At 43.1% G+C, this 20,399-nt stretch overlaps 1 protein-coding gene across 12 annotated transcripts in view; it reads right to left on the reverse strand.

The window, feature by feature from the left end:
• The window catches only part of NF1 (neurofibromin 1), a 1,956,660-nt gene that overhangs the window by 1,271,601 nt on the left and 664,660 nt on the right, over positions 1-20,399 (reverse strand). The gene's annotated exons all lie outside the window — the stretch shown is intronic.

Raw genomic sequence — 20,399 nt, forward strand, 5'->3', positions numbered from 1 at the left:
TCCTTCTTGAATTGGGTCAGCGACGTGGATTGCCAGAGTTGGGGGATCAGGGTGTTCCAGGTCTTGCTGGCAAGGTAGGAGAATGAACTTTCTTCGGGTCTGGTGGCTCCTCGGGACGGAGGCTAGGGCACAACAGGGTTATCTGGGGTGTACATCGAATGCGAGGCCGTGGTTCAAGTAAGCTGGTCCTATGTTGTGAATAGCTTTGTAGGCCGGTGTGAGGAGCTTGAAGGCGAGTCTCTTGTTGCCCGGGAGCCAGTGGAGTTGTCTGAGGTGTTGTGATGTGGCTGCAGCGGAGGATGTCAAGGACCAGTCTGGCAGCAGCGTTTTTAACGTTCTGTAGTTTCTTGAGCTGTTTCTGGGTGACAACGCCGTAGTGGGTGTTGCTGTAGTAGAGTGTACTGGTGATGAGCGCGTGAGGGACAGTCCTTCTGGATTCTGTGGGGATCCATCTGAATGTCTTTCGAAGCAGAATGAGTGTGTAGAAACAGGCTGAGCAAACTGCGTTGATTTGGCGTTTCATCTTCAGGGATGAGTCCAGTATGATGCCATGGTTGTGTGCGAGGTCCACAGGGATGGGAGGGAGTCCCAGAGCGGCTGGTCATCAGGAGTCGTCCCAGGCTGGGTGTCGTCAGCATAGGAGACTATGTTGAGTCTCTGGCTTCTGATCATGTCTGCGAGGGGGGCCATGTAGACGTTGAAGAGGGTGGGGCTCAGGGAGGAACCCTGTGGCACTCCGCAGTTGATCTCTGAAGGATCTGAGAGTAACCAGGGTAGTCTAACTCACTGTGTTCAGCCAGTGAGGAAGGAGGGGATCCAGTCTAGTGCCTTGTCGTGGATGCCGCCATCGTGGAGTCTTGTGATTAGGGTGCAGTGGTTGACAGTCTCAGAGGCAGCCGGGAGTTCCAGTAAGATGAGGGCTGCGGTCTCGCCCCGGTCGAGGAGGGAGTGGATGTCGTGAGTGGCAGCGAGGAGTGCGGTCTCCTTTCTGTGGTTGCTTCAGAAGCCGGATTAGGAGGTGTCCAGGACGCAGTTCACTTCGATGAACTTGGAGAGTTAGCGATTTATGTCCTTCTCAATGACATTGGCTGGGAAGGGGAGGAGGGAGATGGATCTGAAGTTCTTGAGGTCTGTCGGATCTGAGGACGGCTTCTTCAGCAGAGGGTTGATCTCTGCATATTTCCAGTCATCTGGGAAGGTGGAGGTTTTGATGGAGCAGTTGATGGTGTGGAGAAGCTCGGACGATGGTGTTGGCTGCTATGGAGAAAATGTGCTTTGGGCAAGGATCCGACGGGACTCCTGAGTGGATGCTCTTCATGGTCTTGAGTGTGTCCTCTGTTGTGAGCGGGGTCCAGCTGAGCACAGACTGTTGGTGTTTGGCGTGGTTGTGTGTGGTGGCGGCGGGCAGAGTGGCAGGGTATAGGGTGTCGAAGCCAGGAGCGCAACGTCCATTGGACTCAGAGAGCTTTAGGCCCCCCCCCCATCTTGTGTGTCAGCCCGGTCTTGAGACAGCTTCCCGGGCACACACACAGCCGCACCAGAGTACTTCACAGGTCTTTAAAAGACAAATTACATGTTTAACGAGGCTTTGTTGTTGTTTCACCCCTTCTAAGAGCCTCTGCATCTCCACTCTGCCTATTGCTTAAAGAGTCAGCCCCCCACCCCCGAAATAAATTCTTACCCCACCCCCTCCCAAAATTTGGCTCTAGTTGCGCCTCTGGTCGAAGCCGTAGAAGACCTGCCTGATCTCTTCTCGAGTCGATGGCAGGTACGTCTGGACTCGTGGAGGGAAGTGGTGGGCGGGGCGAAGGCAAGATGCACGCAGTAGTAGTCATTCGAGGAGAGTTTGGTGGTGTTTCTGTAGCGGATGTTCATGCCGGCGGAGAAAACGGGGTCGAGAGTGTGTCTGGCTGTGTGGGTCAGTGTGGTTCATCTTCTCCTTTTGGGGGAGCAGTATAAATTCTCTGGATCAGAGAATGACATGAATCCGCAGAAACTAGCGTGGCCTTAGGAAAAGCTACAAATGGCACCTCCAGGGAGCTTTGCATGGACTTATCGGGCGTAGCCGGTGCTGGGAAGGGCCTCCCCAGTGGAAGGCCAGGTGGATCCATGGATACACAAAGATGCTCCAGAGGGATACAGAATCATCCGAAAAAGCTGCAGCATTGCAACCTGCAGCCAAGTTGACAATGGCCTGGGAAATTTGGGGCACCATCTGTGCAATGGGATCAGAGGTCGTATGATGGTGGTGGAGTCAGGGCTTAGAAAGCTGACTGCTCAAACTCTCAATGGAGTGGAAGGGGGTGGAGTCCCATTTAGATTCTTTGTGCTAGTACGGAGAGGAGTCTTTCGGCTTAGTGCTTGATTTTTCACAGTATAGCATCTGGGTCTGCAACTTCGATCTGGAGTGGGTTTGGGACTTCAAATGTGACCCATGTCCTTTGAGTTTGGCAACATATAGCTTTACGTTACACTCTTTAATAGCCGCCCAGAGAGCAACTGTTGCAAGACTTTGAGCTATGCTAAGAACCTACCTACCTCACTGATACGATCACCGGAGACAGGACGTATGCCTGAGCCCCGCTCCAAGTAACTTGTAACTCGGAATTCATTTAAGAGAATTGATTAACACTCCTGGAGGAGACAGGACGAACGCCTGCGCCCCTTATTTAGTTTTCCTGAAACTAGACTGAAGAATTACAACACGACTGCAATTCATCACTGGAAATAACATGGTATAGGAGATCCTTGCTCCTTGATGAACATTCACTTAACTGAGAGTTTCGAACACGTCCCATAAGCGACCTTGGGCCGTCTTAGGCTGTCACACCCTCTCTATGTCCTGATGAAGACCCGCATTGACTAGACAGTTGTGCGCTTCCAGGGTTGAAACGTCGACATATACCCCCCGGACCAGTAGAAAGACTCTGCATAAAGACCCATTTACTCAACCTGCAGACCTATTCGATTACCTGTTTTTCTGGCCTTTTTAAACTTTCACAATCCCTTTGTATATATTTTGTACCATCACCACATCACTGAGCACCACATGTCACCTTGTCACGAAATTCTTTACTTGTTTTCGTACTTTGACAGCCATTCAATTCAAATTGGGTATTTATAAATGATGTAATTTATAAAACCTTGAATACCCTCTATGGTCTCATTGTGTGTATTGTTTTTGATTTAATTGCCTTCTCTTGTGAATAACTCAAGGAGTGCTTCAACAGTTTAAAGAAATTATTCATACCCGACAGAACCAACTGTTATCTTTGTATATGCTAAGAACCTAAGCATCAAAGGCAGACGACATGTAGATCCTTGACCGACATTTGCTTCCTGCAAAAGTGGCACAATTTAAACTCTGTAGTCTTTTGAGGATACATTTTGTCAAGACCACTGGTGTCTAAAGATATTTGGGAGTTGATGAGCAAGGAATGAAAGGTTTTGGAGCAGAAGTGCAGATGCACAGTGAATAACGAGATCATAGCCCAAAGGTACTGGACACTCTGATCCAAGGGAAAAGATCAAAACTGTACCATATCCTAAATGGCTCAGATGAGTGGGAGCGTCTGCGATGGAGTCGCATGTGACTGAACACATTGCGTTCACATAGGGCCAAGAGTATTATTCTCGTTTAGCTTCAAATATAAGAATTTGTTTACCTTAAACTTGTGCATTCCAAAGTTGTGAAAAGTACAATTCTACATAATATGCACATTACACTAGCTATTCGCCATGTATTTTGAGAACTTTACAATTAATATTTTTGAATAGACCTAGAAATTTTACATACATTCATGTCAGTCAAAGAACAAATATTTTTGTTAAAAATTATGTGCCTAAACATCTGCTTTGTGCACTAATTTGAACAACATGCATAACAGATCAATTCCTTCTGTTGCAGGGCATGGTTACACTGATCTGGCCTTGCAACAGAACAAAGAACATGGTTTACACTGATTTGGAATAACGAGGATAGAGATGCTCTAACTAGCATGCATGCCCTATCTCATTTCATATGTGCCAGACAAATAGGTTTCCTATAGTAAAAAGCCCAAAAGAAATTAGCATAATTCTCTTAAGACATGAACAGCACTATAATGCTAGATAATAAAGAGATCTGCATCTAAGGTGCATTAAGGTGATATGTGTATTTCACTGAAACTAACAAAGGTTCAAGTGATATCATAATTAGCTGAAGTTGTACACTTGTACCTTGCGTTAAAAAAACCTCTAGAAACTCATTGAAAAAAACAGAAAGGTTAAAGCGCCGTCATAGGTGTTGTAATATGAAAGCTAATGTTTTAAAGCTGGAAAAAAAAACAAACCACCGAAATTCACCAGTTCTAGTTTGTCAAGCTAACTATAATTTGTGCCTGCCATACACTGCTTGCACAGATTTCTGCAGCTTAGCTGGCTTGGACCAAGACAAAACACTAAGAGACTGCAATTGCCTTGGTCGTAAAGCTTTTTTCTTGTATATTCCTTCACCAACCTTTTATCCTAGACTAAGTGTAGCAAAGGGATTTCCTTCACACCTCCCAGCATAACGGGTGTGTTTGATTGAATGAAAGAAAACGAGTTACTTACCTGTAACTTCAGTTATACAGTATTGGTATCTTTCATAGATTCACATACTTGAATCACCACCGCCGTCGAGGTGAGAGTCACACAGTAAATTTTATAATAGCTGTAATTAATATGATCATAGGCAACAAAGCATTGTACAGTCCCTGCATTAGCCCATCTATATCCTTTTGTAAAAATAACCAAAGATAAAACATAGCCAATCAGACATCAGCACCCTCTAGAACACTTCACAGAGAGGTAAGAGACTCAGATTTTCTAGCACAAATGACAAGAGCATTTATAATAATAAGGAAAGCCCCTCTGGGGAGGAGGGAGGGTTGCATGTAAATCTATTTAAAGATACCTATACTGGATAACTGAATTTACAGATAAGGAACTCGTTTTTTTATCCAGAATTGGATCTTTCATAGATTCACATGCTTGAATCAGAATAGCGAGCAGTTATCAAACAATATTTATTCTAATTTAAACTTTGATGGTGGGTACCATATAAATAACAATTGTATATAAAGATATACATATATATACATATTTATAACAAATTCATAAAGGAGCATGTAAACAACATAGCAATAACATGTCAATAGAATAGCACTGAAATGAAATAAAAGCACAGGCTTACCTTATTGAAAAAGGTTGCGCAAGACTACTTGTCCTACTACCGCTTATGCATCTGTAGCCAAATCTAGGCAGGTATACCGCATAAATGTATGCACACTTCTCCATGTTGCTGTGCAGCAAATGTTATCCAATGGTACTCCTGCAAAGAGCGCCGCTGAAGATATGGCCCTCGTAGAATGAGGTTGGGCTTGAAAGTAAGTGGCCATCCGGCTTTAGAGGGGCAGAAGCGAATAACGCTTAAATTTCGCTGACTCGCCTGGCTGATGTAAGAGCCAATAGAAATCTAACTTTGCTTGAGCTCAGCCTTTTATATCAACTCAAAAGGGGAATTCATAAGTTGTGCAAGAACTATATTAAGTCTCCATTCAGAAGGAGGAGCTCTAATAGGAGAGTAAATCCTAAATAGTCCTTTCATGAACTGTTTCACCAGTCGACATAAACAAAGAGAAAACCTTTTAGAGGAACATCTGTAAGAGGAAATGCTGGCAAGATATACCTTAAAAGAGGCATACATAAGTCCTGATTTAGCCAGGGAGAGAAGATAAGGCAACATTTTCTGGAGGAGAATCAAACAGATGTATGTTGTTTTGAAGACACAGTGAACAGAAGCGCTTCAATTTGAGACTAGGTTTTAATACTAGACACTGCCCTCGCTTTCGATAGAATGTCTTTACAGTTCTGTGGCAGGTCTAGGCCCTTGAATTCATTGAATTCAGCAACCATGTCTGCAGCTGGAGAGACGCTGGATATGGATGGAGAATCGGGCCCATGCTCATTGTCGGCAGCGTTGATATTATTGTAAGGCGATAAGATTTGCATTCTGAGAGCAGGAGAAGCTCTGTGAACCAATGGTACAGAGGCCAACGGGGAGCAATTAGGATCAGACTACATGCCTCTCTTCATTTTCATAAGATGCCTCTGAATTAAAGGGTAAGGGGGAAAAGCGTATGCAAAGATCCCCGACAATGTTGTTAGTAAAGCATTTCCCCATGACCCTCTCTCTGGTTCCCAGCTAGCAAAAAACTGGCATTTCCAGTTTATTCCAGAGGCAAACAGATCTAAGTTGGGATTGCCCAACATCCAGAAAATGAAGTCGAGAATCATCTGGTCCAGTTCCTATTTGTGGCAGGAGTTGGAAGTTCTGCTTAGAGTATCTGCCAGACTGTTGTTCAAGATGCTCCACCTTGATGGAGATGTGGTGTGAGAGAATCCATCTCCAGATTTCCAGCACTTCTAGTAATAGAATATGGTAGCGTGTAACTCCCTGTTTCTTGAAGTAATGCATGCATGTAGTATTGTCTGTTCGTATGAGAACTGAAGCACCTCGTTTTCTTGGGAGGAATGCCTGTAAGGCTAGAAAAATGGCTCCCAACTCAGGGAAATTTATGTGCATTTTTGCTATCGCTTTGGACCACTTATCCAAAGATCCTGAAGGTGTGCCCCCCAGCTGTCTAGAGAAGCGTCCGTGGTAAGGATGAAATCCGGTAACAGGGAACAGAAAGCTAGCTCTGTCGAGAAATTCCTGGAGGATTGCCACCAGAGAAGTGCTTTTTTCATAATTGGAGTTATCTGAACTAGATCGAACAACCCGGTTACTTGGAGCCATTGATTGTCCAGCTGCTCCTGTAAGGTTCTCATCTTGAGACATGCGTGAGGTACCATTAAAATTGCAGAGGACATCATGCAGAGCAGAGATTCTATTAGGCTTATAGAAGTGAACCTTCTTCCCGTTAGCTTTGTTGCTAGTGAAATAAGGTTGGTCTTTATGTAGACAAGAATGCTCTGTCTTGGAGGGTATTCAGAATTTCTCAGAGAAAGACAATCTTTTGAGATGGTTGCAGAACCGATTTTTGGTAATTGAGTACTAGCCCCAGGGAGCGAAATATCCATAAGCATTTCAAGCTTGCCTTTAAGGCCTGCTGATAAGACAGTGCTTTCACTAGCTAGTCGTCGAGGTAAGGAAACAGTTTCAGTCTGGAAGCCCAAGACGAGCAGCAACTGGAGCCAAGCACTGAAGTATTTCCTGAAGGGTGGCCGTGAGGAAAGACTTTTTCTGCAGATATTTGTTTAGCTTTCTAAGATCCAGAATGGGTCTCTATTGCCCAGACTTTTTCCCTATAAAGAAGAAGCGGGAATAAAACCCTTTTCCCATCTGAGGACAAGGAACTTTTTCTATGGCCCCTTTCTGGAGCATAATATACGCTTCCTTTCTTAGCAATTGGAGAGGAGCTGAAAGCCATCTTAGGGGTGGATGAGGAGGTGGAACTGTTATAAATTCTAGAGTATGACCATACTTTATGATTTCCAGGACACATTTGTCCGTTGTAATTTTGCTCCACTGATCGTAGTGTAGAGAAATAATTGTCAAATTGAGGTTGGTCCTGGATGGAGACATAGCAGGTGCTGGGATGTTGTCACTGTTTTTAGCATTGTCTCTAGATTGGAGAGTTTGCTTCCTCCTGGGTTGTTGTCTGGAATATTCAGTTGACGGTGGTGCTCAATAAGACTGCTGCTGTTGATAGCCATAGCTGTAAGATTGGAATGATTGTAGTTGATATTGTTGATAATGTCCATGAAAGGAATAAGATCCTCTGCCACGAGCTCCGCGAAAAGATGTTTTCCTACACAGGAGCGTTCCAAACGCCTTAGCGGTATCAGTATCCGCTTTGATTGCCTGCAAGGCCTCATCAATATGCTTTCCAAAGAGTGCATCACCAACAAACGACATGTTACAACTTTACTCTGCACCTCAGGACACAAGGTCGCAGATTTCGTCCATCGCTGGTGACGAAGAACTGCTATGCGAGCTAATTGCCTAAAAGCAAGAAAAGCTGTGTCCATAGATATATCAATAATCTCAGAGGCTGACCTTCCACCTTCAAGAAGAATCTTCCTTGCCTCTTGTTTCTTATTGTCCGGTAAAAATTCAAGATATGATGCCACATCTGACCACATGTGGCGGTCATATCTTCTCAGAATTGATAGGGAATTGGCAGCACGCACTGACGCATCTGCAATGGTGGTAAACCTTTTTCTGATATTGTCTAAGTGCTGTCCATCCTTATCAGGTGGACCAATAAAAGGTACCGAAGGGTTCCGTGATCTTCGTTGCGCAGCCTGAGCAATTACAGAATCTGGCCTTGGATGTCCTACAGTGCTGGTGCATAATCAGGGGCTATATAACTTTCTCAATCCTGGGAAGGACTGCAGGCACTGATTATGGCGCTTTCATAATTTTGATTCCTTCTTCCCAAATATGATCGATAATGGGAATTGCGCGCACAGATTTTCCAGACTGATCTTTAAAATGATACGAAAAACAGTCAGACTTTTTCACAGGCATCGGTAAGTGAAAACGATTAGCAGCCCTTTCATCAGAACATGGAAGCCACCAATATCCTCAGGTGGAGAGTCAATAGCTTGAGGAGTTGGCAGAGAAGGCATAAGAATTAAGTAATCTTCCCACTCTTCAATAACTGCTGGAGTTTTCTGTATTTCACCTTCTTCTACATCACCACCGTCATCCTGTGGGACCTGATCTTGCTGCACAGGTATAGAATCTTGTGATTCCGGAGGAGGCATTATAGCTGGTCTAGAAACCACAGCAGGAGGCAGAGATTCTTCTATTTGCACTGATCCTGAAGGAAAACGGGTATGACAATCATGCAACATAGCTGTCAGATCTCACATCAACACAACTGACAGCTGTATCATTGGTTCCTGGCGTGGCATCAAAATTTGTGATCTATCTATGGGTTGATTATACTGTGACCCATAGTATTCACCTTCATCCTCCTCTTCCTGAATTTTCACATGAAGTTGAGAAGGGCTGTGAGCTGGACTGGACATTCCAGCATCCTCAGACTCCTCTAAAAACTGACTAGGAGGCAAAGGGGAGATATATGAAGGATCCTGGTTGGAACCCATCGATGACGGCATCGTCGACGAGAATCTTGACGGCGTGATATGCGAGGTAGAAGTCTATTAGCTTAGGGCATCGACAAGATCTTTGTCAACGGTGAAACAAATACAGTTAACGGTGTTATCATCAGTGCCACCAACGGAGTCACCACCGTCGATGAAGAAGTTGTCGTCGACTAATAAGTTGTCGTTGGCGATGGAGACGAAAACAATGGTGGAGGCGTCGAAGCTGGCAGCATAGTCAACAATGCAGTTGCCGAAGAAGAGATTAGCATAGACTGTGGAATAGGTGCTGTTGACAATGACAAAACTTCCGCCGATCTAATCCTAGTCGACGATAACTCCGTAGACGATATAAGCGTCTTCAACGACTGCTGGGAAACTAATTCTAATGGCAATTTTACGGATAACGCCTTCACCGACTCAGACTGAACCTTCGAATGTTTAGAGACCGTTTTTGAGGCAGATTTTCTCTCCGAAGGGAATGGCTGCTTCCCTTTGTTTGAGGCAGTATGCGCAGAGTCATGATGGGTCTTCTTTGACACGGTCTTACGTCCCTCAGGGGAATCCTAAGATCTATCCCTCTTTTAAGAAGGCTGGACTGACGCCTGGGAACTGACACTGCCTTCCTCATCAGAGATCAAAGAAGATTTAGATTTTAGCCTCTCCAACCAAATAAGCAGTCTGCCTTCTCTATCTTTCAAAGTCTTTGAAGAAAGGGTTCTGCAGATTCTACAGTCTTTTACCTTATGAAGAGAGTACAAGCAGTAAAGACTATCCCTGTGAGGATCTTCAGCATGCAGCCTCTTCTTACCACAAGACCCACAAGGCCTGAAGAGTCCTTTCTTTGAAGATTCTGGCATCATGAAATAGCAAAGATCCAAGATGAAGAGAAAAAACTGAGCAGAGCTCAGGGAGAATCCATGTCACGACTACGTGCGGTAGAAAATCTGAGGGTCTTGCCTCTCTGTGGAGTGTTCTAGAGGGTGCTGATGTCAGATTGGCTGTATTTTAACTTTGGTTCTATTTACAAAAGGATATGGATGGGTTAATGCAAGACTGTACAATGCATTGTTGCCTATAATAACATTAATTCTTGCTATTATAAAATTGACTGAGACTCACACCTCGACGGCAGGGATAATTCAAGCATGCAAATCTATGAAGGATCCAATACTGGATAACTAGTTGTCTACAGTTCTGGAAAATCAATCAAATCAATTTAAAGTAATTATTGGACTCATTCCTTCACATCCAGTTCTTAGGTTTAAATGGTCATGCAATGAGGATTTAAGATTGACAAAATATTTAGTAGTTAGCAAGAAGAACGTTTCAAGGATTATACATTGCTTTTCTCCTTTTATTTCAACAGCAGCCATGAAAATGCATTACCTTAACACCAACAATTAGGACTTCAGCTCCCAAGAATTCTTGGAAAACAATTTAGTATCTCTGGCCCATGCATATAATTCCCCAAAAGAGTCAGCACTCCTTTGTTCTTCCCTGCTCAACAGCCAGATAAGTGTTTGCCTCTTCTCGATTTTTCTATGCACTAGGACTACCCGACACCCGACCTTGTGCTCCAGTAGTATAGTCCATAATAAGGGAACAAGGACTGAGGGATGTGCTTAACGGATGCAAGGTAGGTAATGGAGATCTTAAAAAACTAATTTGCAGGACTGATCTTTTTATCTCACCTGGGGTATAGGCCAATTCCCCTGTAATGTTTTTTTCTTGTAAGATTCTTATTGGGGGGGCCAGATCATGGAATTTGTGGCATAGTAGGCATCTTGTTGTAGGCGGCACAGCTGAGTGCTTTCCATGAGCAGCAATAGACCACAGCCGAAGCAGTCCTTAATGAAGAGCGCTGTGCAGCAAGAGACCAAATGGGGATACTTTACTCCAACCACAGCCCTCTGTCTGGGACGGTGAACCCGCCAATGCATCACGGTCACGTAGAGTGGATGCAAATAAACACTTGCACTGTTTTTTTTTTTTTTTTAAAATATCTTTATTGACAGTTTTTCCATTTTTCAATAAACAGCATACTCAGTAACAAACAGATGAATAAGTACATGGTATGGTACAATAGCATTTTTGGCTAGTATGTCAGACCGCACAGGGCGTACGCCAAATAGTGCCAGAAGTAAGTGTAACAGGTATACCCAGCGATTGACCAAGTGTCCATTACAAAACAAATAAACACTTGCACTGTTACAGCAATCCTCCTGAGGAGATCCTGATTCCCAGGAGAGTTACACTGCAGTAGTTGTTGAGCGCTGCTGGAGCAGCAACCTCCTCACAAACGGTCAACAATACACCGCCTAGTGCAGTTGGGAACAGCCTGTTCTAGAAACTTGATGGTTGGTGTGCCCAGGAGCCCTTTGAAAGCCGGAAAGACCACAGTGTGTGCCCGGGCTGTGAGGTTTCTAGTCCCTCACCGTTCAAAATGCATATAGGGTAAGAATGGCACAGACTCCTCCTTGGAGAGAAACAGAAGAAATAGAGGAAAACAGCATACTACTAATAAGGCCAGGTCTCTGAGGGCATAGATTCTTCTATTTATATGGCATTCAATGAGGTTCTGTCTTCCCTGGTACAACAGCTGCATACGATGACAAACCACAAAAGAAGGGAATAATTGAGGGGTCACAAGGTTTCTGTTTTCCAGGGGCCACAGGATACCTCAGTAACGGCCACGTCCAAGTACAACAGGATCCCACTGGGTCACTAACATTTGAGAACTTACAACAGGCCTTCCTTGTGACTGGCAGACTATAGCCAGGTAGATGTGACTACTGCTGTACATTAAAAAAGTGTTGCCCCCGAGAATGCCTTCCCTGAGGGGGAGCCCACTAGTACAGAGAAGGGGAAAGATAACAGGGGTTCCCTGAGCAGGTCAGATAAGGAAGTGTGGCCCAGCAGTTAACTGCAGGAAGATTTGGGAGATAAGTGCTGCTTGGATGGCAAACAAGATGAGGACAGTCCATCCGATATGTTTGAACTCAGCATCTATATCACCAAACAGTTAATGTGGCATGCTGTGTTGGGGAATAAGATACGCAAACTGCTAAACAAGGGATTCTGGGCTCACCTTAGGGTAGTCTATCCGGCACCCTTGCTGGAGGGCAAAGTCACCCACAATCCGGAGACCGATACCAAGATGAACACTTTCCAGGCAATGGAGATCATGCCAGAAAAAATGTGTTTTTGGCGGTCCTTGGCCCGCAAACCAGGATTCTGGATTTAGATGTGCAACCCAAGGCCACTGGGAGCCTCACTGTGCCAGATATTCTTTCAGGAAGGGAACAACGAGCAATTTGCCTCCTGTGCAATGTGAACTGTGCTCTATATAGCGCTCCATGTTAATTAAGGTTGACCCCATGTTGGGGGTTCTTGCCCATGGATGCCTAATTGGTGACCCTTCCTAAAGGAAGGTTTTTGCAAGGACCACTAAAGGTAGGGGTTGCTTGACTGATCGATTGGTCAATTAAGGCACTCAGCAGAGATGAAGTAATAGGAGAGCAGGACAGTGGTAAAATATGAAGCAGTTCAGAAATGTCTTTCCAAAATGAAAAACATGCAGTCTGTGGAGTCCAGGAAGGATTCCAAAGAGACAGAAACAGTAGAAAACAATCATAAGGGTTGCCCATTTTTCCCCTTATAAAACTAGGTAGGGGACTAGCTTTGGTGGAGGCCAATTACAACAAATCCATTGGTGCTATACAGAGGTGGAATGGTTCCACTGAGAGAGCTACAGCTCCCAGATGCAAGATCCACCATTTCTCAGCTGGGGAGGGGAGCAGCGATTACTTAAGTAGATGTGGTAGCATATTACTCGTAGAGAAAACCGACAAGGGCCACAGACTGTTAACCAACCTAAAGAATAAAAAAAATAATGGGTGATCCACAGACATATGAAGAAGAATCTCCACCTGAGCATGAGACTGGATGGTCCGCCTGACGTAATAAAAGACACATACCTCAACAGTTATCATTTTTGCCATGCATTGCAAATTCCTGCAGTTCGCTTGGAAGGAAAATATTTTTCAATTTGTGCCCCTACTTTTTCCTCTGCACCTTGGTGCTTTACCAAGAAAAAGCCAGTGATGGAATGTCTGAGCCAGAGATATTTGTTTCATAATTTACTAATGAAAAATGTCACTCTTGATACTGAAGCAGCTAAGCACTACAGTGGTACTGATGCAGGAAATGGCGATAAAGAAAAATCAAAACAATATCCTGTTATTCTTGGGCTTCCAGACAGAGTGCTGATCCGGGACAAACTGGGTAAGAAATTTTAAAGAAGGGACAGAAGAAGACTCTCTGCAGGGAGCAAGTCTCATTAACACAAGTGGCCAGAGTGGTAAGCATTGTGTTCTCCTCGCTATAGATTATTTTCAATTGACTGCTACATTACAGAGCCCATCAAAAATTGAAGCCCATCTATTTGTGGAAAGTCATTACTTACTTGCAGCTGGTGAAACTTTTTGAAGATACCAGGATGGAGGGCTAGAAGTGGTTGAACCACAGAGGCGAGGAATGGCAAGAGCATGTTTGTCACTGATCCACATATGTTGATAGAATCAGGCAGCAGCCAATGGGATGAACTGTCAATCAGAGGATGTGGTCAGAGGAAGAGTTGAAGTCCCCCAAAAATTGCCTGGAGATTCTGGAAGGATCCGTCACAGTCAAAAGTCTGACCAGTAAAAGTTTGATATTGCACCTTCCTCAAAATTGACATAATCTCTGCGGTTCAGTAAAGCAACTAACTTGGTGCACTTTTCCAAGACTCAGCGGTATGTAGCAAAAAGACGTCTTGCACCTCTGCCTGAAACACAACATATCTGTGACATCAGAGTATCTGTCGGAGCACGAGAATCAGGTGGTGGACTGGAACTCCTAACAACTAGAGGACACCACTGACTGGAAGTGTGATCAACTAGCATTTTGGGGATTAATGGAGTGATAGGGCCTTGAAAGATGGATATGTGTGCCTCCAGTCTGACTCATAAGCTGTGCGGATATTACAATTGGAGAAACGACCCAGAGATTCAAGCAACCCTTGGATGGGTCAAAAGGGACAACTACACATTCAATCCATGGGTGATGGTTATAAACATTCAGTGATCTAACTGCCTACAGCCACGCTGGAAGGGCCCAGTACAGGTTCTGCTGGCAACAAAACAGGCGTAAAGTGTACAAGATAAAAGAATTGGAATCAGGCCTCCAATGAGAAAAGAGCTCCCTTGCCTCAGACCTCGCCACCAGCTGCAGCATACAGGAATGCTCCAACGACTGTGCCACCTCAGCCCATCAAGGAGGCTGGTCCTTAATACAACTTGAACCAACACCCTAAAGTAAATCTATCTTCTTGACCCAATCAACGATAGTATACTATCGGGTCCTGAGCCGCGAAGTACAGGTGACCTACCACGGCCTACTGATGGTGAAGAATGAGGGACAAAGGGGAGCAAGTGATCAGGAGGAACAGCCGCAATAGAAAGACAAAAAAATTGTGCATACCATTACCCCTGATCATCATTACTACCCTAACAGCCAGTTTCATCTACTTGTATGATCTATAATTCCTGAAATCACTGGGTTCAAACAACACCACGCTTACAGATGAGCTGCAAAAACAGCATTCCAAACAGTACCATGAAAATGTTGCCATACAAATGATGAATGCCTATCACAAGAAATTCATTGTCTCCAATTGTTGGATTTGTCTAACACTTCCTTCTGTAACACAAAATGGGATGCCTTTGTTGCCTTTGAATTTGCCGCTTAGTGATTCTTTTTATATTCTTTTTACAGAAGTAATCTCCTAGCTTTCTGGCCCGAAGGGTACTGATGTCAGACGCAAATACATAGATGAAATAGTGAAACCACTGGGATATTCCGACAGAAGTGAAGGTTCACCCTACAGGGACACCTTCAATGATAAGAGTCATGAGTAAAGGATATAAACAATTCATCCTAGGGATGAATAATTTCATTCTGAACACCTCCTCCTTATTTAACAATCCCCCGGCTTTATGAGTAACAAGAGGACATGGGCAGTTATGTCTTGCATCAAATGGATCGCTAGAGATGGGATGGAGTAATTACACCCATATATTCAGTATGGCCGATGCGTCTTGGCCTTCGTTATCAGTAGCAGCAGGGGAGTACATTTATTTCGCCTGTGGACAAAAAACATACCCTTGGCTGACCAAGGATTGGGGAGAGTTTTATGTGGGCCTAGTGCTTACCTGTATTAGACAGCATTCTAAGAAACATGCCCACAAATATCTGCTAACAAACAATGTAGCTAGAGGGAGAAGGGTGATAAATCAGATGGATAACTCTTGCCAGGAGTTCAGTGGTTTGGTGCCAGGAATACTACATATGCTAGGGGTAGCAATGAATTCTCTAAGAATACATAATATTACAGTAAAAATGGTGTCCATGAGACAGGTAATTCTCAAAAATCGCATGGTAATTGATATGCTCCTCGCTGAGAAAGGGGGCGTTTTATAAAATGATACACATTGAATGCTGCAAATTTATCTCCGATAATACCTCAAATATTTATAAAGCCATAGAGAATTTACATGACAAACAAGTTACTTACCTTCGGTAATGCTGTATCTGGTACTGATAGGATCTAGGCGCAGATTCCTTACTTTAAAATACCCCTAGGTGCCAGACGTGATCCGGAAACTTTTTTCCCCACAGTACGCCTGCACGCTGGCAGAGGGAGTTGAGTGACTCAGCAGCGACGTCTTCCTCCAGATGTGACGTTGGTGGAGTTCATATAACTCCCTCGCTGACGTAATTACGTCAGTTTCTTCTGTGACTAATGTCTGCGCTCGAAATGTGGAGCCACATATAGAAACTGCCTATTGGAACAGTGTGCCAAGATCACAGACACCAGGTGTCACATCCCTACTGAATCAAAATTTCAATATTAAACGGCCAACAAGTGCAGGAGGTTGAAGAAGACCTAGGGCAGAAAGCAGGAACAGCAATTTCCTACCATCCTCCAACGAGATAGACACAGCCTTCAAGAATACAACTGTACAAGACGAAGTAGTAACACGAAATAAAGCAGGAAGAACCTGCAACACAACAAGGATATCTGAAAGGAGGAATATCAAGAAAAAAAGAATAAAGAAAGAAAGAAAGAAAGAATAGAAAAAGAAAGAATAGAAAGAAAGAATAGAAAGAAAGCGAAACAGTTCGCAGTGTGGGGAGGATGGGAGGTGCGCAAGTAATATGTGGCTAGATCCTGTCTCTACCAGATACAGCATTATCAAAGGTAAGTAACTTGTTCATCTGATAGAGACATCTAGCCGCAGATTCCTTACTTTAGAATCAGATACCCAAGACCTAGCATCCCCACAGGAGGGACTACGAACTGGGACAACGAAAAAACAAATACAGAAGTAGAATAAACCCGGTCCAGAAGACAAGGAGACTGGAAGAAAGAGCAGCTGAGAAAAATAGGAAACTAAGCCCTATAAGTCCTGCATAAGGGACTAGATCGTACACCGAAAACAATGGGAGCAGAATGCCGGTTAACCTAACACATCACTGCCCAAGGATTGCAACACAAGAAACAAGAAAGTTTTGACCCCAACAACCTCTAACCCATGCATATAATGTGACAACTGTGCACCAAACCACAGGCTAGACAAAATACCTCCAACAATGTTAGGTGAAAATAACCATGGCAAGAAGAAAACTCCAATAAATGACCTAACAAGGCCATAAGTGATCGTAGAAATAATCTAAGAGGATTGAACAGGTTCTGTGGATCACAGAACCTCTAAAAAGCTGCTGAGCAATCTCTTAACACTGCAGGAAGAATCATGCTAGCGAGGTTGAAATAATCTGCAGTTGAAATAACCTCAACTACTATGCTCCTAGAAGCGTCCATCAATAGAAAAAGAAGCTTGAGACAAGAAAATCTCTAGGAAAATCCATTGAATAGCCATATACATTGGAAACTTGTAGACATACATATAGGACCTAGATATATTCGTATATATCCTTGGAAAAGGGAAGAGCGTAGGAGAATGCTAACGCCCCCCCCCCCAAAACTATATATATATATATATATATATATATTATATATGAAACAGAAAAACAGTACAAAGTACTGATATGGTAACAGAGACATGGAGCAGTTCAGTACACAGAGAAAAACTAATTCTCACCAAGGGATGACAAAAGGTGAATGGAAACCACCATAAAACAAGGCAGCATAAGAAGGGGAAAGGGTCCAACCGAAAGGAACCCCTACAGCATAATGTAGTGCCTGACCTCAAGTGCAGGAGCACTTAACCTCAAAAGCTGCGAATAAAAACATCCACAGATGATGTAAGAAGAGATATCCAGACCGAAGGTTGAAACACCAGGCTGATTTGGCAGATATGTAAAGAAGGGAACTGTTTCCCGAAGAACAAGAACTTAAATAAGAAAAGAATAAGAAGCAACAAGTGGAAAAAACCAGAAGGCTTATGTCTTTACACCTGACAGAACAATGGCTATGAACACTATCATAGCCAGAAAAAACACCTAATGGAGGGAAAAACATCTACAATAAAGGGAGGCAAGAATAGTAACGCATAGCATTATACCACTCCCAAGTAGAAAAGAGCACACAAAAAGCAGTGTGATGGTACAGCTAGGACTATGTGGTAACAATAGATTAGGAAACCACAAGCACCAGCCGGCACGCAGGAACTCCCAAGTATGAAAGTTCACCAGGACCCCAAGCAACCAAATACAGTAGCTCGCGCATCGCCCTAACTGTAGAGTGATACTAAAAGTATTGGCAGGATAGACTATGTCACTTCGCTACATGAAGAAAAAAGAGTGATAATGCAGAAGACAAGTTATGTGTGTCCACCTAAAGCACTAAGGCATAATATATATATATATATATATATATATATATATATATATATATATATATATATATATATATATATATATATATATATATATATATATATATATATATATATATATATATATATATTTTCTGCTCCAAGGTGCCCAAAGGGTGAAGAAGCACTCTGTAGCCAGGAATCCAAGGAAGGTACTTATTGGTAAAAGCAGCTTCAGCACATCGATAATCATGTCAGCTCACACGTCGCTGTACCTGACGCGTTTCGGAATCTCCTTCATCTGAGACGTTCGACGGTGAAATTGATGCATCCTGACCCCGCCCAAGATTTATGTAATGGCACGCCCCTGGATGGGCTGTCCTATTGGCACTGAGCATTCTGGGACTTGTGGTCGGATGCGAATATTCCTGTTAAAACAATGCAAGCCCTCAGATGGGCCTCAACGTGCCGTCGCTGCTCTGAATCCAGCTCAGCCAAATTTGGTCTTCAAAGCAGAATGATTTGCACTGTTTTAACATATGTGAACCGTGGCTCATTCAGAGCGTGATAGCGAACGTTTAACCCAGAGTAACAATTTATAGTATTTGATTTGATTGCATATAGTTAAAATGAATTATTGTGGCAAAAATCAAACTGAATGTGGAATCTTTTACCATTCAAAGATGGTGGATATATATTGTACCCAAAGTCCGTTTTTGATGTCCATAACTTCGGGAAGAGTAGAAAATACCAACTAGCAGTCTCTAAGTCATCTAAGTATATTCAGCTTTGCAACATTAGCAACCCACATACCTAAAGGAACTCGTAGTGGATTCCATCCGTTTAGAAGATAGATTTCTGGCAGAAACACTTCCTTGAAAGGCCAAATTCTTAATATATAAAAAATATAATAACTCACCAGATCTGCTAGTTAAAATGAAAGTGAACTGGGAAAACAATATAAAGCCATTTCTAGGGGGAGAATGGGAGGAGTAGATTAGCGCTTCTAGGGAGTTATTAATAACAGGATTCAGACTGGTACATCTGAAAATACTAAGTAGGGCACGTTTGGCTTAAATGAGGGGAGATGTATCGGGACAGTACTCTGGAGGGTGTGGACAAATAGGTAATTTCATGCATACCATCAGGCAGTGTCCTGGCTGGTACCCCTTTTGGGGAGTAGTGTTGAAGCGCCTATCCAACCTCACGTGCCCTGTAGGGACCCTCAATTCTAAATTGTGCATACTGGACACATGGGTAGATTCAGCATTACAGAGGCACCCAATGTTCTTTTTCCACTTGGGATTTATGCTAGCAAGCCAGGATGTGGCTCACCAATAAGGGGTGGTGGAGGCTCCAAAAATGAAAACATGAAACAAGATATGGACTGGTATATTCTGACAGAAAAATATGTACATAAAGGGAGAGGATGTCTAAAAACAAATGGTTAACATAACCAATCTGAACCCAGTGGAAATCTTAGAGGAAGTTTATACGTGATATGATTGAGAAGCAGAAGATGGATGGGTAAATGTGCATTAGCCACCAGAGGTGTATCGAACAGATATCTGGGGGTGTAACGTTAGCCTGTATCTCTCAAGGTAATATATCAGGTGAATGGTGTAAAGTATTTTGTGAGCCAAAACAATAAAAAGATTGTTTAAAAAAAAAAAATCAGCATAAAGCTTCACATATATTTAAACATGTATCAATGTTAAGTGCCATTTTATTTATGTGCCATTTAGGATTATAATATAGCAGTGCTTTATTACTTTTTACAGTGTATTTCTAGTTCATGCAATATATTTTTTATTAATTGACATATTTACAGAAATTCATGGTGAGAGTGAACAAATGTGCTAGAGAGTTAACACGTCTTTTTCCCACCATAGATCACAGATGTTGCCAAAACTCAGACTCAGAAATATTATACAAATGTTTTGCATGAATCTCTCTGGAAAAGAGATCCTTCAGACATTTAAGAAGGAGGTTCTATAACTGTGTCAAGCAGCAGTTTCTTACTTGCTATTTAGCTATTGTGGGATTATCGACAAAACAGACGAAGAGTGGCTTTGCCCATGGGCAGGACAACAGACTGGAAAATTAAGAACACTAAACAGGTATTGATGTTTGCCATTTGGGAAGATCCAATTTTAAGCAAGATTTGGGTGACAATATAAAGTCATTGGCTAACACTATGAAAAAGGGGAATTAATTTCACCAAAGATAATGTTCCATCACGTTCTGAAGTTTTTCATTAGTTACACATATTGCCTTCATTTTGCTCACCATAGTGCCAATATCGGCATATTATGTTTCTTCACCTACTATGCACTAAAATAAGGATTTCTCATTTTCAGATTGCCTTTTAACGGTCAAGAT

Source organism: Triturus cristatus, chromosome 3_2 (assembly GCF_964204655.1).
Source record: "Triturus cristatus chromosome 3_2, aTriCri1.1, whole genome shotgun sequence".
In the NCBI taxonomy this organism is placed as follows: domain Eukaryota; kingdom Metazoa; phylum Chordata; class Amphibia; order Caudata; family Salamandridae; genus Triturus; species Triturus cristatus.